The 19194-nt window shown below is 42.4% G+C and overlaps 1 protein-coding gene across 5 annotated transcripts in view; it reads right to left on the reverse strand.

The window, feature by feature from the left end:
• RHOBTB1 (Rho related BTB domain containing 1) overlaps positions 1–11950 on the reverse strand; it is a 50295-nt gene extending 38345 nt beyond the window's left edge. Inside the window, exons 1-2 of one of the 5 annotated variants that reach the window (XM_063406101.1) lie at positions 11728–11950; positions 7249–7344 (exon numbers count right to left, since the gene is read on the reverse strand). The gene's annotated coding sequence lies outside the window, so the exon portion shown is untranslated. Of the gene's footprint in view, positions 1–7248; positions 7345–11440; positions 11683–11727 lie in introns of those variants that run through there. The other 4 variants (XM_063406096.1, XM_063406102.1, XM_063406097.1 and 1 more) reach the window with 4 other exon arrangements.
• Between the last annotated feature and the right edge of the window lie 7244 nt (positions 11951–19194).

A 19194-nucleotide genomic window follows, 5' to 3' on the forward strand; every position in this document is an offset into this window, starting at 1 on the left:
CTCGCTGCACTCAGCCTCAGGCAGCCTGGACGTGGCTGTCCCTCACTGCTGGAAGCCAGGTATGTCCCAGCCTGTTCACTTGCGCTGTCACAGCCTCTCTGACGGCCCCTTAAGCTCTAATAAACTGCCTTTGCTGCCGCCCTTCTCTTTCTACAGACTGCAGGGTCTGGTTTAAAAGGGAGTGGACTCACTTGAACAGCCCCAGTTTGCAAAGTTAGGTGGACCAGGACACAGTTAAGCAAAACAAAATGTTGGCGTAATAAGAAGAGCAGCGAGAGAAACAGCTGAGCAGTTATGTAAGAGTCTCCCAAGGGAAGAAGTGGCAGAGTTATGGCTCACTGCATTCCCAACCCAGAGAGGACAAGGCTGTTTTAAGAATTGGTTCGATGGCAGAGTTTTGTATCACATGTGTAATCTTTTCTAATGGCAGCAATTTTGCAACAGCTTGTATTTGCCATATTGCACACTTCTAGCTCCTCAGGACTACAACATAGATACAAAAAGATTTAATCAGCTTATAAAAACAGTTCCAAACAAAAACTAAATGGATAAAACTGACTAGTAGGAGGATTTCTTCTTGACTGTCATTTTGCTGTTTGGCAAGGGAAGGAATCTGGAAGTAATAGTGCTGGCATCTGCGTAACTGTTCAGAGCTTCTTAAAATGTTTCTGCCATATAATCAGATGTTAATGGAATGGAAAGAACTCCTTTGTGGAATGAAAGAAGAGTCATAGCAAACAGTCAGCTGGGGAAGATTTTCTGTCTGTCTGACCTGGTGGCTAGCTGTCCATCTCTCCTCTATGCAGATCAGTCAAAATTCACTTCTCTCTGGGTACTGAGTTTCCAAAAGACTTGAAGCCTCTTTATACCACACCTACAGGAGGTTTTCAGTGGCATACTCAAGGAGTGTCTTTGCTTCTCACTCTTGATCTAAGCTATTGAGCTTTAAAAACCATACATAAATGCATCAGCCCTTTTTCTTCCAAGCATTATAAATGCTCTCTCTGCCTTTTGAGGACTGCCTAAATCACCTATTAAAAGCCTAGTAGATTTATACACAGGAGGATGCAAAATGTAGACCAAATTTTAGAAGCTAAAATATTGGTCAAAGATTTCAGAATTTCAACGGGAGCAATACACAAATGGAGATCTCTGCAACAATGTGCCATCCCTGCTTGGAGTTGCTTTTATTGGTGGTATAAAGAGATGAGGAGAAGTCTTGAACACAGATCTCTAGTTACAGGAACTGGAAAATGTCAGGTAGGGATGGTGAGGGGAAGAGAAACAAAGTGGATTTTGTCGCCTTTTTCACAGTTGTCAAAGCCCAGTGTCATTGAATCACTGCTTACATACAAGAACAGCAGCCACCAGCCATACTCTGATCTTTTATAGGCTGTCAAACCAACAGAGAAGGATTAAGTAGAAGAATCAAAGGCAGCTTAATCTCATCATCACTGATCTTAGAGAAACAGCCTTATTAGCTACAACTTACTTTTCTGCACCTCTGTCCCATAGCAAGCTAGACACAAAAGTTAGACCCAGTTATGGTTTTAAGAACTGATATAAATCCTTCTGAAACTGTGGAGGAAAAGCTTCCAGTTATTCCTCTGGGCTTCAATTCGGGGAGTAATTCAAGAAGAAAAAGTCCACAGAATTAGTTGCTACATGCCTGTCTTAGAAAGATGGTAACTTGAAGCAGCTGAGACAAAACAGAAATGAATGAAGCACCTGTAACTTGACTATTTTCTTCACTAGGTTGTTCAAAGAGTGTACTTATTTGGATTACAATTCCCCCAAAGATTACAGTACAATTCTTCATTTATTTTGAACAGTGTGATTTTGCATAGTAGCAACAATGAGATTTTACGTATTCAAGACCAAAATTCAAACTTTGTTACATTCTCTGTATTTTATACCTTGGAACCACTCATTTTTTTGAAAGAGAAGGATTTTCCAAGAAGGTAAGACTGTGTGCCTCTTACCACCATCTTACACCAGTTTACTGACATGATTTAGTTACACTAGCAAAGGCTGCCTTGCAAAGCCTGCATCTTTGCAACACAACCAATTCAGTGGGTTAGACTGGATTAGATCAACATGAGGTTTCTACTGTCCAAACACCACTTGTGTATTTTAGTGGTTTACTTCAATATGCCTAAATCTGGTTACCATTTTTTTGTTTCCCCAATGAGTTCAGGTCATAAACCACAGGCAGAAAGAATATTACCAGGGTTGATTCTGGTGGATATCTTTCACTCCCTGAAACACTTCCTATAAATTCTAGCAAAACGGTGCAGCTGAAGGGTAATGGTAATTGCAGAAATTGCAGAAGAATGCACACAAGTGATCCATACAAGACAACACACACCAATGATTCCAAGTCTAAGAAGGAGGCAATAAAGACAGTTTGCATGTTTCACCACAGACTGCTTGATGAGCCTTCCTTAATTATGCTTATTAGGAAGAGTTACCGAGAAGGATTCTGTTCTTTTAAATGCTACCATTCAAAAGCTATCAACCATGAAATCACATACTTCTTGCATATATTTGCAGTTTTCACAGAGGGTGTAGGACACTACTGCCAAAGTATCACTGTTACAGCTTTGAACTACAGATTAGGCACAGATCAGAGGGCTCAAAGGAGTGTGTGTATACTGTGTAATTTGCAAAGTACTTAGTAAAAGACATCACTTTCCAATTACACTTACACTTATAAGTGCAGCATTTAAATATGTCAGGAACAGAATACACCTTTATAAAATTAAAAACAAACTAGAACCAGCAGCAGCAGTGGTTTTGAAGCTAATCAAGCATTCAGGGACCTTTAATAAAACCAAAAATATCCCAGTGCCTTGAAATTTCTCATCCGCTCATTGCTTGAAAGTCATATTGCCAAAGCATCATGAATGTTACTAGCAGGGGTTTCTTTCTCTTTCAATAAAGCAGCAAGACATGTAGCATTCTATTTTTAAACTTTTTACAGTCTTTTCTGAGTCAGGCAAGAGTTCTTTTCCCGGGTAAAGGCAGAAGAGAAGAACTACAAAGGTATTAATCTTATTTACTCCCATACATATTGATAAAATTGCTAGAGCAGGGTGCATTTTGTAGCACTATAAAATCCTCAAGAGAAATAAATTCCTCTCACGTCATGTCCCTAAAATATTTTTGCAGGAAAACGTATGGATTATTTACAGAAGAAATTGCCAATAAAATGTCATCAAACTGCACCTGTTACAGAAGATAAACATTTCTCCACCATTCTGATTTTTTACATTAGGCTTCTAGCTGAAATTCAGATCTACAGCTAAAAGACTATTGTAAGCTTATAGTAAGAGAAACATTAAAAATTTCTTAATTATAGTGTTGCCAGTGGGGAGCACTGTTGCAAACACATAAGAGAATTAAAAGAACAAAATACACCCCTGGAGAAATTCAATGGAGACAGCTGGATTGCCTCAAGGAAAGCCTGACCCACAGGTATTTTCCTTAGAAGAAGGAAAGTATTTTATGAAACAGTCTTCTGTATTTAGTGACCAGTAATCTACATTATCGTCCCAAGCTCACATAACAGTGAAAAAGATATCTCTGGAATAGTAGCGACAAATCCAGGAAGCTCAAGTGTTATGGAATAGCCATAAATGCAGAAGTGGAACGTGGACAGCCATAAGGCCCCATGACATGTAATCCATCTCAAGTGGGAGCTGTACCTGTAGCACAGGACAGGTACTGAACACCTGCCCACACTGAGCACACCGAGGAGCCCGTGCAGAAGCAAATTTCACCACTGACAAAGCAGCTGAAAACAAAAAGCAGCTAAAGCTCAGCTACTGCTACCATACGATGTTTTTGTTACTGCAAAATCCTCTAGGGCCTCAAGCTAGGCCCTTGCTTCCAGAAATGTGAGAGACAGCTAATTTCAGCTGGCAAGAGAATATTCTGATGTAACAGCGCTGATTTTATATCCCAGCTTCAATTTCTTATGTTGGGAACCTTGATGCTTAAGTTCCCTGAATTAATGGACATTTCAGAACTACATCACTTCTTTCTTCCTTTCCCAACTAACTATAACAATTTTTTCCGGATTCTGCATAAGGGTTTTGAAAAAGTCATTCTCCTTTATGTAAAGCACAGGAAATCCCATGATAAAGTCAGAAACGTGGATTTCAACAGTATGATAAAGAGAGCTAGACAACATAAATTTAAGTACTAAGATCAAAAGCAACAAACAGCAACACTGCCCTTCCTCTCACACCTGAACCACCTACATAAGGCAGTCCCCCACGTTTCTAATCTCTAGTCACAAGCAGTCATAAGTTTGAGAAGAACTAGTTCAAGCAGTTTTAAAATTTAAAATTTCCTCTGATAATTTGAATTCTGCTGAAGGTTGCACACACAGTGCTCACCCCTCTGCTGGCTTTGCACAGTCCAGAACTTTGTGTTTACCATTCTGAATTGTCAGCTCCATCCAAGTGCCAGATTGCACTGTAGAGGCAATCACACACGTAGCTATTTTATTCCACTGAGTGAAGATAGTAATCTCTGAGAGAGCAGCAGCTTCTTTACCCAGACAGCTAAATTCACTACTACTTGTCTCATAATGCCTCAAGTGACACAGAAGCCCAGAAGCAAATAAGCCATGACTGGGATATTAAGGAGTAAATAACACCTCTACAAAGACACACCTTCCAGAGAAGTAGCATGTTCTGGCTCAAGTACACACCCATCCACAAGTTAGCTTTTTTCAGACCTGCAGGTGTATTCACTTTGAGAAGTGAGACCAAATCAGAGAAACAATGGGAACTGGTGTGGAAACAGCAAGTTTCTGAGACTATTGTTCTGTAATTCAGCTGCATGAGCTATACATGTTACTCAGAAATTCATTTTAAAACAGTCTGGGAAGTGAGGCTTGACACTGGGAGCAGAAGTGAAAAGAGATATTTGGATTCTTGGGTGTGCCATTTCCCTCCTTAGGTACTTCCTGATGGCGAGATCAGTCAATACATATTAAATAATTCCCAGCATCACTGTCCTGGTTTCAGCTGGAATAGGGTTAATTTTCTTCCTAGTTGGTACAGTGATGTGTTTCTGACTCCCTGTGAGAACGCTGATGATGCACTGATGTTGTAGGTGTTGCTTGGCGGTGCTCACTCAAAACTGAGGACGTTTCAGTACCTCATGCTCTGCCAGTGAGCAGCTACACCAGAAGCTGAGGGGGAGCAGGGCCAGGACAGGGAACCCAAACTGGCCAAAGGGATATTCCATGCCCAAATATCATGCCCAGGATATAAACTGGGGGAGTCGACTGGGAGCTGCCAAGAGCTGCTCAGGGCTGGGCTGGGCCTCAGCCAGCACATGGTGAGCCACTGCATTGTGCACCACTTGTTTTTCTGGGGTTTTCTTTTGTCTCCCTTTTAATTCTAATGATTATTATATTTTATTTCAATTATTAAACAGTCCTTAGCCCATGGGTTTTATCTTTTTTCTGATTCTCTTCCCCTCTTATTTCCTGGGGTACATAAGCAAGCAGCTACATGGTACTTAGCTTCTGGCTGGGATTAAACCATGACAATCACAACTTGCATATGTGTAATACGGTATACTGGCTTTCAGGAACTCCATTACCTATAAAATTACTTCTGCTTTTATTCACAAAGTATATGCTTGTCTTTGATGATGTCCTGAAAGGGGCTCATTAAATTACTAATGTAACTATTAAAGCTATTAAATTACCAATTTTGAGGGATCAGTTCAAAGCACATTGAGATAAGCATAAATCCAAAGTAAACCAAGTATCTCTTCACTTCACTGACCCTCCCGTGAGGCTCTGAATGCTAAAATGTCTTTCTCCTAGCAAGATTAACCCCTTCATTGTATAATCCTCCCTGGCCAAAACAGTGGAAGTGGTTACTCCTAGGACTCAGAAAATGTTCTGCCTGGTAGTACATAACGATGGGGGGAGGAGGGATGCTTGGTTTGTGTTTACTTTTAGAGCCCAGGGGAGAGATTGCTTCCTAAGCTTCCTGAAAAGATGCTTATTTTTATTCTCATTGTCACTGTGTTTTCCCATGAACAAATATTTATACTTCAGAGGAAATGTTTCAGTAACATGTTTCAGACAGGATAAGCAATGTGTTCACTTCCCTTCCTTTTATTATGAGAAAGCAATTTTGCTTGCAGGAGGAAGTAAATAAATAGATTCCCCAGAGATGCCTGGAAAGGGGTAATTCTTGCAGGGAACCCATCTTGAAAATACTGGCAACAGGTCATTAAGTCAGTGTTAGCTGACCTGTGGAGGTTTCATTTGCAACTGCAACAAATGAACACATCAGAAATTTACTGCTTCCTTTGTTCAGAGAAACAGACCATTCCTGTGCAATCCTGTCTTAATTAAAACATTCTCCCTTCTGACAAATTTTAGTGGCATCTTATGTTCCTATTTGCATTATTATAATGTACATTTAATATATATGGGAAGCTATAAATCCATCTTTTGTTAATACTTCTGAACATACAACAGACTGAGAAGACCAATGAGTGAAATTTACCTAATTTCATTGACTACTCCAAATTGTGAGCAGAGGGTTTGACTCTGTGATCTCCTGAGGTTCCTTACAACCTGAATTTTCCCACAATCCTAAATTAAAGACATTATTTGGTTTTACTAACTTACTTACAGCAGGAACTGTGAAGATCTGGCTGTGTTACTTGACAGAAGCAATATAAATATACACCTGTAACTCAGGTTGGCAAAAGCCCCACTTTTCCCTAGACTGCACAGAGCAGGAACTCAGAAAGCTGCCTGGATGCATGGAAAAATACCTCCATATTTGTGGTACAAACTCTTTCTTCATCCCAGGATCTCACTCATTTCCTGCACCTGCAGTTAGTCTGTGTAAGTATTCACTTCTGAAAATCAGACTTAGCAGTTTCCGTTTCTTTGATGCTTAGAAAAAAGCTTGACATTGGGTCAAAAGCTACCAGAGCAGAAACTGCTCATTACCAACCCTGCAACACCAAGCCTTTATACATTTATCTGCTGGAACATCAGAACAAAGCTGACTAATCCTGTAAAAGAAACAATTATTTGTAGGACTTTTCAGTTACGACTTTTGGTACAAAGTTTGCCAAGACACAGGTGTTATAACTCAAATACTTGACCAAAAGCTGCTGGTCAGAAGAGCAGTGGTGACAAGCAAGACTAAGTGAAACAAGTCAGGTTTTCTTTTATTTCTCCCTGTCAATACTTACCTCACAGGAGAAAATGTTCACATCCATTTTTAGCAGCTTGATCAAAAGCAGAATTTCATTAAAAATACTTCATGTCTTTCTCCTACTGTGGCACTCCTAAGGAGGAAAGAAGGAAAAAAAAAAAAAATAAACATTACTATTTTCAACCTAAAGTTGCAACACATGCAACAGCAACATCTTTTATGATCCATTTTATATTGTAAAACAGGGCTGCTTGGTCAACACAACAGTCTTTTAAAGTTCCAAACAGGTAAACTGTGTATCTTTACTAAAACACTCTTTGCTCCAATGCACTGAAGAAGTAATGGGTGGCTTGATGAGCTTCTGAGCATAACTGGAGATTGACACAACCCCATCAAATGAATCTTTTCATGAATAATTTCCCCATGGATTTAGATCAAAAAACACCAAACCACCTCAGGCGTCAGAACCTAACACTGCAGTATCCCAGTTAACCAGCTTCCCTCTCTTAGGCAGCAGACTCTGAGGAGGGTTTTTCTGGCTACTTTCAAGGTGACAAGACTCTAAAGTATGAGCTGACAGCCTGATGACACATGAACTGGGAATTCTGTGTTGCTTCCCCTTTTGGTAACAAATGAAATTAATTATAAATGCCTTTTGTTTGGTTTGGTAAATGCCTACTTTATTGTGGCTTGGTTCTCATGCAGGAGCAAGGTGGAAGTTTTCCAAGAACTGAAGGTGGGAACGACATTGATTTCCCCTCAGATGCTGCCCTAAGAGCAATGCTCAGTGGCACAAGTAGGTTTCAGAGGTTCATGCTAGCTTGAATAGCAGCAGTAAATGCAGTCTTCAAACAAACAGAGTAGTGGCTCACTGGGCATTTCTCCCTTCTTATCAGGATCATTTCAGAACTGAATTTAGGACTGAAGTTGATTTCGCACAGAAATTACAACACTCTGTAGATACCCAGCACAATACAACAGAGAGAACAATCAGAAAATGAAGTAACACCTTATTCCACCTTTGTGGAATGGACAAGCCACAAGAACTGACACTAGAGCTAGAGGCATGATGTTTATGTCCTCTAGGAGTCCTGCCCTTCCCTTTGCTACTTATCAGTAAGCATTTTAGGGGGCAAAGACGTGTCAGTCTTCCTGAACTGCCTTGCAGCAGTTTCATGCAGCTGCAACTGTGGAGAATCTTCTCACCATCTTTTCTACTGTGTTCAGCCTTACTTCTTCCAAGGCAGGCCCACAGAGCTCCCTTCATAAGCCCTACAAATAACAGCCTTAACCCAGAATTAAACAACCCCCCAAATTATTAGTTAGTGACATTAGCATACTCAGGGCTCTAAAACTGTTTTAATAGATACTTTATGTGATACTGGACCATTCATAACTGTTTACTTGATTCCTGAGTATTGATGGCAGATTAGAAGTGACTTGCAGCTGCTTTCAAAGCATCCCTTTTTTTAAAAAAACAAAAAGAAACTAAGAAAAGACCATCTGGTTTATCTGACCATAAACCCAGAGCTTTCTATGTTTTTACTTCACTGAGATCTCATTCAATTCTAAAAGCCTTTCTCTGCTTCACCTTCATTAAAATCTATAGACATGACCTCAAAGGATATATTAAGATCCTTCTTACCCTCAAACAGACATGTAAAGCCCTTCCACAAGCGCATTCACAATTCTTTTCCATCAATCATTAATCATTTACATTATTGTCCTACTAAAGGCCACATTAAGACTCTCCTGCTTGCTGAGATATTTTTTAAATTGTTACGCTGTAAAGTCAGACCAGTTGTTTGAAGAATGTAAGCAGATAGAAATGTAGCTAAACCTGATTTTCATCATTACTAAAGCATAAGCCTAAAAGTTCCACTTCACAAATAAAAGTTTGTGGCTTTCATCCTCCTGCCCCTCAGTCTTCCACTTTCTGGTTTTGAAGACAGCTGAAATCCTAATTAACATTGCTCCACCCTACTACAACTCCAAAATACAAACATCTTTCATACCATGGTAGTGGAAGCAGATCTCTCTCTGTGATGATGATTTGCACTCAGAAGAAGAGAGCAGCTAAACCTTACACGCACCTTCCTTCCCAGAGTCTCGAGGAGCTCCCAGCTGAGCAGAGCTGGCTTGCTGTGACTCTCAGCCCGTGTGCCTGCAGAGAAGTTTCAGTTCTGGCTGTGGCAGGACACTTCCTTCTCTGTCCCATCTGCTCCGCACCCAGGCTGGCATTGCCTGAACTAACGCTCACCCACAACAACAAGCACACCGTGAGACCGTGTGCAGCACATGCAGCAAGGTCACCGTGGGCTGAGGGAAACTACAGCCTGCTGCAACACACAGGAATTCAGTGAGGGATGTACTTGCACACTGGGATTGTCCAAAGTGGGGAATTCCTTTTAAATGGGCAGGAAGGGGAGGAACAGGAACACCTGCTGCAGGCTGGCAAACATTTGCAGTGCAAACCAGGCCCAGAAGGAATGCAGACGAGGCCGGGTGGAACACTGGGCTCCCTGGATGACTCCTTGTGGCCAACAGTCATGTCTAATCTGGTCTAGAAGGCTCCTCTGTGATGGACAAGACACTCCTCTTACACACTGACACTACAGAAAACTCAAGAAAACTCAGCCCAGTTTTTCCCTCAAATCCATCTCAGCTTCACCTCTGCATTGTTCAGAAGCCTTAGCTCCTCTACTCCTGGCCCCACTCCTGCTTTGTTTGGTTCGTTGGTGGTTTTTAGTATCATTATTACCAAACTAACAATATTGCAGCATTTTATCCTCTCGAGTTTTTTACGAGTTTCCTTTAACTAGCCCATCACCTCTGTGCATTGGTTTCGGTTTCTGTTACATCACATATTCACAGCACATCTGCCCCATATCTCTTCTACAAACTTCAAGGGAATGCATATAACAAAACAGCTTTTAAGCCTTATGTTTCTGACTTGCTTAATACAGTCTCACTTAAAACTTTTGCCTTTGAAAGTTCAAATACTGGGAGAAGTTTAAGCAAAAGAAAGAGCAGAACCTTAGCTCATTGTTGTAATCTTTACTATGACACACCTCACTTGCTCTACATTACATGGCTGAACAGACAGTAGAAATGTTACTTACCATTGATACCTAAACCAACATTTCTTCTCAACATATTTTCAAACCTTTAATGTTGTTGGATCCATAGCAAATGCAAGTGTTTTGCCCCTTCTATTTCAGTTTAGGCAAGTATGTTTTTGTGCTGGGGTCTCTCAGAGAAAAAGGAACTTTTTCCAGTATTGATTACACACACAGACAACAGTGTGATATAAACATTTCCATTTAACTAAGTACAAATGACAACATTTGGAGTGAAGTTGACAATCAGATTCTAAAAGAAGATGGGATATTGTGACTGCCACTACCCCTATCTTAGGAGCACCCCCAACAACTCAGTTAAACAGCTGCCAAATGAAAGTGCAAGTAACTCTAAAGCTCTGATTTCCTGCCCAAGTAGTGAAAAGTCTTTCCCTTTTCTCATTCCTTTTTCCCACGAGCTGCAAAAGAGTTGGGCTAGGTATGGCCTACTGCTTCTCCCTGCAGGTTCTCAACAACTGTGGAGAAGAGAAAGGGCTCTTTAATGTCATTCTCCTGCTAGGTCTTTTTGGGAGGCACGTCCTTCTTCATAACCACCTCCTCTTGTAGCCAGTTCTCTACATGCATTTGCACTCTGTACCAATTACAAATTTCATTCTTGTAATGCAGAGAACCATTAATAATTTAAGATTAAAAAGGAACCTAAGGGCAGGAATATTCCATTTTTGCTCACGAGATAGATGGTACGCTGCTAGTACGTCAACTCAAGTTATCTTTGTGCATGCTACGTTAATTCAGCAAATTGCTTTTCAAACAAAGTGCATGCAGAAAGTGCCTGGAGATTCTACACGAGAAGGAAGTTTCATTTCTATGGCAAATGTGCCAAACCAATTCCCAGAAAGTGAAATAGGAGCAGATTTTAGTTTTGTCCATTCAGTTTTCACAAACAGGGGTTAGCCAGGATGAATTTTGTAAAGAAGCCCTCTGCCCGAGAGAGCAAATGTCATGCCAGGTGTAGCGATAAATGCCCCAGCGCCCTGCCTGCCCCGTGAGCCATCAGAGGAACAATGCGCCCGTCTAACGGTATGGAACGGCTGGGGAGCGATGCAGCAGCACCGCCTGACACCCAAGTGAGCTGTCAGCATTTCTGACCTTACCGCGGAGGAGAACGGGACACCAGGGCGAGGCGGGCAGGTGCGGAGACCCTCCTGCGCCAGGAGCCGGGAGCTCTTGTCATCAGCTGGCCCGGAACGGGGAGCGCCCCCGGCCCGCCGGTCCCAGCCCCGCGGTGCCCCAGCCGCCCGCTGCTCCTTCCTCCGGCGCAGCTTCCCGCGGCGGCCGGCCCCGCCGGGTCACCCACAGCGCCCGGCGGCGGCGTCCGGCCGTGCGGCGCCCGCCCTCCCTCACGCCCTCCCGCCGCCGGGGCCGCAGCGTCTCACCTGAGCGCGGAGCAGCACCGGCTGCGGACAGGACAGGAGTGACGCTGAGCGGGGCGCGGCGGGCGGTGCGGTGTCTCGGGCGCGGAGCCGTCCCGCCCTGCTGTACCGTGTGCCGTTCCGTGCTGTACCGTGCTGTTCCGTGCAGTGCTGTGCCGTGCCGTTCCGTGCCGTTCCGTGCCGTGCCGCGCCGTTCCGTGCCGTGCCGCGCACTGCCCAGCGCGGAGCGGGCGCGCGCGTCCCAGCCAGCCAGCGCCGTCACGTGAGCGCGCCCCGGCACGCGGCCGTTAAAGCAGCGCGCGCGCGATCGCGCGGCGCTGTGAGGGGCCGGGGGCGAGGAGCGCGCGCGGGGAAGGGCGCGGGGGGCGCGCGCGCTGCCGTGCTCTGAGGGCCGGGGGTCGCCGCGCTCCTCGCGGGGCTCTGGGGCTGCCGGCGGCGCAGCGCTCGCCCTTCCTGCCCTCGGGAGAGATCGTTTCCAGGAATTGAGGGGCTGCGGAGGCAGGAAATCCTGCGGGGCCCCGTGCGGGGAGCGGCCGCAATGGCATCACCTCCGCGGCCGGGAGGGTGGGGTCCCCAGCCGCCTCCTCTCTGCTCCGTGTGAGCATCCGCATGACGAAATGTGGAAACTTGACAGTGGGATCAAGGTGTGTGTGTGCCTCCCCGAACTGTGTTTAACACTCCTGTGTGTAACATTGCTGACGAGTAAATCCCACCGCACTGCTCGCCTCAGTTTCCCCACACAGAATTTTCATGCTGGATCATAGCTAAACAACAACGTTAAGCCGGTTTTCCGCCCAGGATGCTTTCCCGCTGTCCTCAGGGTGTCTGACCTCTCTATCATAATACGCCAACAGAAGTCTTTAAAGAGAACAATAGCGGGATACTGTAAGAAATTCGGCTCAGTAAGGCACTCTAAATGGTTGTAGAATGTGGTGCTGAAATGCTTAGGTAAATTTGAGGGACTGCCCAGTACCCTAGTGGTAAAGGAATTCTCTGCTTACTCAGGATCTTGGACTCAGTTTTCCACCCTGGGTCATCCTGTGCTGCTGAGGAGGATTTGGGAGGACTGTGGGGGCCAGGTGCTCAGCCCTTGTGCCTGTGCTTCACGGCAGTGATGTTTAATACTGCTCATGGGGAGTTTCTGACAACACGGCCCTTCTGAAAGGAGAAGGGCTGAGGTACAGGGCCTGAGGACAGCAGGAGCTGGCAGTATTTTAGGTAGAGAGGCAGGCTGGGCCTGCAGCCAAACTGCTCTCCTATCTGAATGGCAGAGATCAGGCATTCTGTGCAGAACTAATAAACCTAGCCCCCATATCATGAAAACCATGAAAGAAATAGGGTTCATTGGATCTTCTTTCTTCTTTTGATGTTTTTTATTTCGTGTGCTTCCCTGTGGAGTCATGAAGGCTTGAAATGTACCTGCTGTATACTGTATCATAGTGCAATGTGCATGCATGCTGTATCAGGATGCTGAACTGTGCAGCAGGGGGAATTAGCCTGTGTGGAGCTCTGTGATGCCACGGAAAGACCGCCTTCAGCACATAAATCAGCTTTAGACTACTGTCAAACACTAGCATGCCCTGTGCTTTATGTTTGTAAGAGAAATGTGGGGCAATGATCACAGGATTCCAGGAGCTGAACCTTTAAAATAAATGACACTGGTATTGTGAACCCCTCATTAAATGAACAGAAAGTGTTAGCAACTTGGCTAAATGTAAAGTTTAGAATTAATGACTGAAAGATAATGACCTTTGTTGCATATGTGGTACCAAGGACAAAGAAAGATTGCTAGGCCCTAGTTACTCCCCAGAATTGGAAGGATTATTGTGGGGGGGAAGAATTTATACAGAGTCCTAGTAACTCATATTTAGACCCCCAATGAGGAAGCCTCCACCGTGCTTCCACAGTATCTGTGTGCAGAATTGTATAGTTGTGCAATTTCATTCTGTGCAAACAAACAGTCCAAATTCCTGTAATTTGTGCTGGAAACATGCTATCATTTGCAAGGCAGTTGGAGCAGACAGCTGAGCTCACAAGGGTTATCATCTGCATCTATTCAGAGGACAGCCTCCAACCTTGCATTGGCTAATATTTTTAGCTCTGCTAACTAAACCTACATGAGATAAAAGTCCACCCACGCAACAGGTTACATAGTTTACTTTAAATCAGCTGCGGTTTGTGAACACTGGATGGCTTGATTCTATTTCATGTATTTCTTTTAGCACTTCAAAATTAATTTAGGTTTGAAAGATTCTTGACTGACAATTCTAGAAACTCCTCTAAACTCCTGTGTTTAATCCCAGACTGAGTCCAACACAAGGAAGCTTCTCAGCTGTATCAGTGAGGAAACTTTGCTAGTCTGAGGATAGTCTTATTTACTTAATTTCTCATGCCAGCAAAGGCAGGATTACCTGGCTTTTCACTGATCTATAGTAACTGAATGTAGGATATTCTCATTATATTAAAATTTTGTCTTGGATACTAAGACTGTATGTTTAATTCAGGAAAAAAAAACCCAAACCAACAAGTATTTAGTAAATCATCTGCCTTTTAAAGTATGATAATTCTATTTCAGCGTTAATTAGGCAGTAGTATTGGAAGCTAATGATCTTCACAGAATACTTGCGTTCTTTCCAGCAACCTTCATTTATAGTCCTTATTGATTTTTGAAAAACTGATTTGTGCTTTTAATGTTGTGCTTATTTTTGTGCAAAATTACAGGTGCTGAATCCATAAGCAGAGATGGAATGCCATTATCCTTCAAAGTGCACATGGAATAGATGAGGAGAAGCTATGTAAGTTCTAGGTTTCTAGGAATGGATGACAAAACAGTTTATGAAATTTGCTGTTAAGAGTAATTGTTGGCCGACAGTTGCGTAACTTTTATGACCATATCTCTTGAACCCAGACATAAGACAGACTGATACCAGCCATGATGTCAAGACTGTGATATTTTTCTCATTCACAGAAGATACTGAGGTGACAAAAATGTTTATGATTGTGAGTCTTTTCATTGCTACACCGTTATCAAGCTGCAGTTACATTAGTCTTACTATAGTAGCTCCAGCTGGCTCATGGCTTTCATTATATGTCTGAGTTCTTAAAGGATAAAAGATTTGGGAGAGGTATTTTTTTCTGCAGAAAACTCCAACAAAATCAGTTTTGTGACAGTAAGTGCATTTGTACTCTCCAGCGCTCACTACATGGCATGGGATGGAGGTAGATGTGAGCTTTCTGGAAGTGCTCTCAGCTGTTTTCAGCCAGTGCCAGGAGTCACTGGCAGTGAATGGAGCACAGACCTTTGTGCTGTGGTGGAGCAGGGAGTGTTCTGTGCTCGGTTCTGCCAAGTGAACTGTGGTGACACACAAGGTCATGTGGGACGTGGCGAGGAGCAAGCCCCAGGCTTTCCAGACAGCCTGGGAAGCCAATGGCTCATTATGCTAAAATTTATTGGGATGTTTTAATGTTTTATCCTCTATTGTTTTAGGGTTATGACTGTGGCTACTGTAGCCCTGTAGTGCCACATTGGCCTGGAACAGGCTTCAGGCAGTGGCTTTCTCTGGCTGAGTCTTCTCCGGCGCTGCCCACAGACTCCAGCAGGCTGTGGCCAGCTCTGGCTTCCATTACTGTTCCCTGTCATTTGGTGTTAGGGCGGGTGGAGCTCCTGGTCTCCACATCTGTGTGGGGCAAAGATTGTACTGGCTTTGAAGGCTGCTTCTTTGTCCTAAGAGACATCAGAATCACTGTCAGGAGCTTTTCTGAAGGCTTTCAGAGCCTTTCTTACAAGGCCTTATTACAGCTTTAATACAACAAATCAGAGTAGTGAGAGGTTTTATTTCTTCCCTTATGAGGATTTGGCAAGTCGAAACCTAAAACATTTTACATAGTTCCGTGAGAGTTGTGAGCAGAACAAGACTCAAATAAAATGTCAGGAGATATGCTATAATCTTCTGGTGAAGGTTTGCCTCATCCTTATAGAGTGTTATAAAAATAATCTTATAAACACTGAAGTTATCACCACTGTGAATCACATTGTGTTCATACTAGACAAACCTACGTAAGACCGGCTAAGGTTTGTCTGGGTAAAGATGCTGACTTGGACACTGTGAGAGAAGTGTTGTTGGAACAGTGAAATATTTTATCCTGAGGAGAAATAGGCTGTGGAAATGCCAAATCTATATTAAACAAAAGTAATGCAGGGGGAATCAATTCCTGATTTTGGAAAACCTACCTGAATCTCCTCTTTCGTGGGGCTCACAAATATCAGGAGTGAAGTGACAGCAGAGTTCCTGAGTTCTAGTGGTTCTATCCAATAGACATTTGTTAACTCTGGTTTGATGGACAGATCCTGTTTATCCAGCATTGCTCAAAATCACATCTTAATACAGTTTGTTCTTTCTAAATAAAAAGTCTCTTAACCAGCTTGGGCAAGCCTTTGAAGAATACACTCCAAAGAACACTGGAAAGAACAACAATGCCATGGAATGAGGATAAAGATAAGGCTTTCCACTCATTTATTTTCAGTTTTATTAAATGCAGTGAATATGTTTAGCCACACTGAACTAGTCTTTTGCAAAGCACAAAATTCATCAAGGAAAGCTTCAATGACTTCATAATTACACAAAAATGATCCAGGAAAAAGAGATCATGAACTAATATAAAGTGCTAAACTGTCTAAAGCTTATCCATCCTTATGTTCAGATGTAAAACTGAGGCAGAAAAAGAAAGAAGCAAAATATTCCCATCCCATCCCATCCCATCCCATCCCATCCCATCCCATCCCATCCCATCCCATCCCATCCCATCCCATCCCATCCCATCCCATCCAATCCATTTTCCTATACTTGTGACTACAAAGCTCATGGATGAATTTGCTGTGGGGAAGGAGAAGTGGCTAAGTCCTTCCACGTGTGTGTGCTCCTGCAACACAAGGGTTTGTGGCTATATAGTTCCTCTGTCTAGCCTGAGTTGCAGAATTTAATCCCCACTTGAAACGCAGATGGATTGCAACACTGCGTGGTGTGCGTGGTTGTTTGCTCTGCCAGTGCAGAAGATTTGCACCAATGTAGCTGCTTTCCTAACAAATCCTCTGTACAACGAGCCAAGACCTGTGGTACCATGTAGGCTTAGTTCTCAACACCCTTTCACCATAACCTTTCACCATGCAGCAAATGTGAAATGCTACCAGACTAGAACAGCACGGTTTTACCCTGCTTGGAAAGCATTTGTGATCAGCTGTAACTCAAGGAGAGCAGGCCCATTGTGAATTAAACGCTGTTTAGCTGAAAATGTGCATTGGATTTAATCCAATTACTTGTTTGCTGGCAAAACTTTTTCTGGTGGCCATGAGTGTCCAAGAAAAAGATACACTTTTATCTCCCTTCCTAGATTTAGCACTATTCAAATGTCAAATTGTTTTGTGTATTTCCTCTCCTGATTTGACCAGTGTGGAAGATAGAATGAGCACACCACCTCCAAATCCTTATCATCTAGGCCCAAACCCCTCTTGTGCAGTGTGTGTGGGACTCTCACAAGCATCACACTCAAAAAGCATATATTTTTGTGGTGATTTGTAAATCAGTTGAAATACTGGTTGCTACAAAAGAATTCCTTGTTTCTATCCTCACAAATACCACTTACAGTACCAAGGGACTTTGGCCAAAACTAGCCACTCTATATAACTACAGGCAAAACAGTGCTTTCTGATAGCTCGGATTATGATATTCTTGCAAAAAATGATGCACACATATATCTGAAATGGCAGCATTGGCAGTTTCTATAGTTTTCAAGGTGTTCCAATATGTTACTGTAAGTATGCTTTGTTGTTGAGTGTTTGAACCTCATGTGAACATCTTTTACTAGACCTGGTAACAGGCTGCCATCCATAAAAGGATATTTTAACTGTAAGTAGTATTTTTTTCATGCTGTTTAAATTTGCTTACTGTCTGTTTTCACTTCTTTGTTTTGTCTCCCATTTCTCAGCTAAAACAAAATGTAAGTGCTCATATAAAACTTTTCAACAAAAGTTTTTGCTGCTAAAAAGGCCCAAACCCAAAGCTCAGGTTTATATGCCACCTTCTGCCATGAGCTGTAAACACCATGGTTCCTCAGAAGCCAAAATCAACACAGCACAAAGCCATTTCTGAGACCACAGGGGACCTGAGTGTCGAGTAGAACTTCTCCTTTGCTCCATGTGCACTTGGAATCCTTATTTTGCTGTTAGCTGACGAGAAACTAAGAGAAGTATAGAACTATCACCTTGCAGTGTATCACTAGTGGAGACCAGAGTTGTCTCACTCTGGTGAGTGAGTAATAATAAGAGAGATAAATAAGAGAGATCTGCTGCAATGGCAGTCTCAGTAATTAATCCTTGTGTCTGGGTGCAGATTCTGACTTGTTCTAGCAAAGTGTTGAATCCGATGGTCTGGATTTTAGTTGTTTGTGGACCTGGAGAGTTAAAGAGGATTAAGAAAGAGAATTATGATTTTTGTATTCCTTCTACATTTAAAGATTGTGGTATACTGCATGAGAAAACTTTCTCTGCATTTTTCAACAGAGAGACATTGAAAATACACCAGATGCATTTAAATCAACCTATTAAAAGGTTGAAAAATTTGGAAATATAAGGGAAAAATAAAGGGAAAACTGCTTATTGCTTTCAAATTTTCAGACTTACATTTTAATGGAAATAGTTAATTAAATGATGCCAAACTAGTATTTAATCTGCAGAGCTTCACTTGGGTTTAAGATCTATGTATCTTGATAACCGTAGAAAAGTTTTCTTCTGGATATGTAACTAGCTCCTGTAGCTCAAAAAAAGAAAAATGTGAAGACAATTTTAGTACATATAGAAAATTTTGGCAATGTCCTGTGCTTTGTTCCCAATTACTTACTCTTTTGAGACTGAGTGCATATGGCACTAAACTCAAGAAAATTCTCCATTGTCTCTAATGAGATAAATCACTGTCAGAAATCCATCACCGTTTTTGGTTACTGATTGCTTTTCTGTTAGAAAACACCAGTGTTTGAAGAATCACAGTTTGAAATATTTCAGGAAAATCCAGATGTCTTGAAACCTGAGAAAGGAGCTGACCGGTTGGTGTAGGCCATGTTGTTACTTGAACTACTTGCTCCTAAGCAGGTGCTTTCACCAGTTTATAAAGAGGTGATAGACATCTTAGTAAGTACTTGATAGTTTGGTCAAGCCTTTACAGGATAATACTTCTTTGTCCATGGCATGTTTAGAGCATATGTAAATCGCTCCAAGAACTTTTAAATATTGTATTGGAATTTCTATATAGTTCATAAACAATGAACTATTTTGTTTTCCATTTACTGAATTCTGTAAATTCCTAAATGTCTAAGTATTTTTTGCCCCCTCAATTAGAGTCTATAAGGAAGAATGTGAGTTTTGAAGAATGTGTTTTTGAAAACTTCTTGACAACTTCCATTAAGAGTTCTTGGCTGTAT

This window comes from Prinia subflava, chromosome 9, assembly GCF_021018805.1.
Source record: "Prinia subflava isolate CZ2003 ecotype Zambia chromosome 9, Cam_Psub_1.2, whole genome shotgun sequence".
Lineage (NCBI taxonomy): Eukaryota > Metazoa > Chordata > Aves > Passeriformes > Cisticolidae > Prinia > Prinia subflava.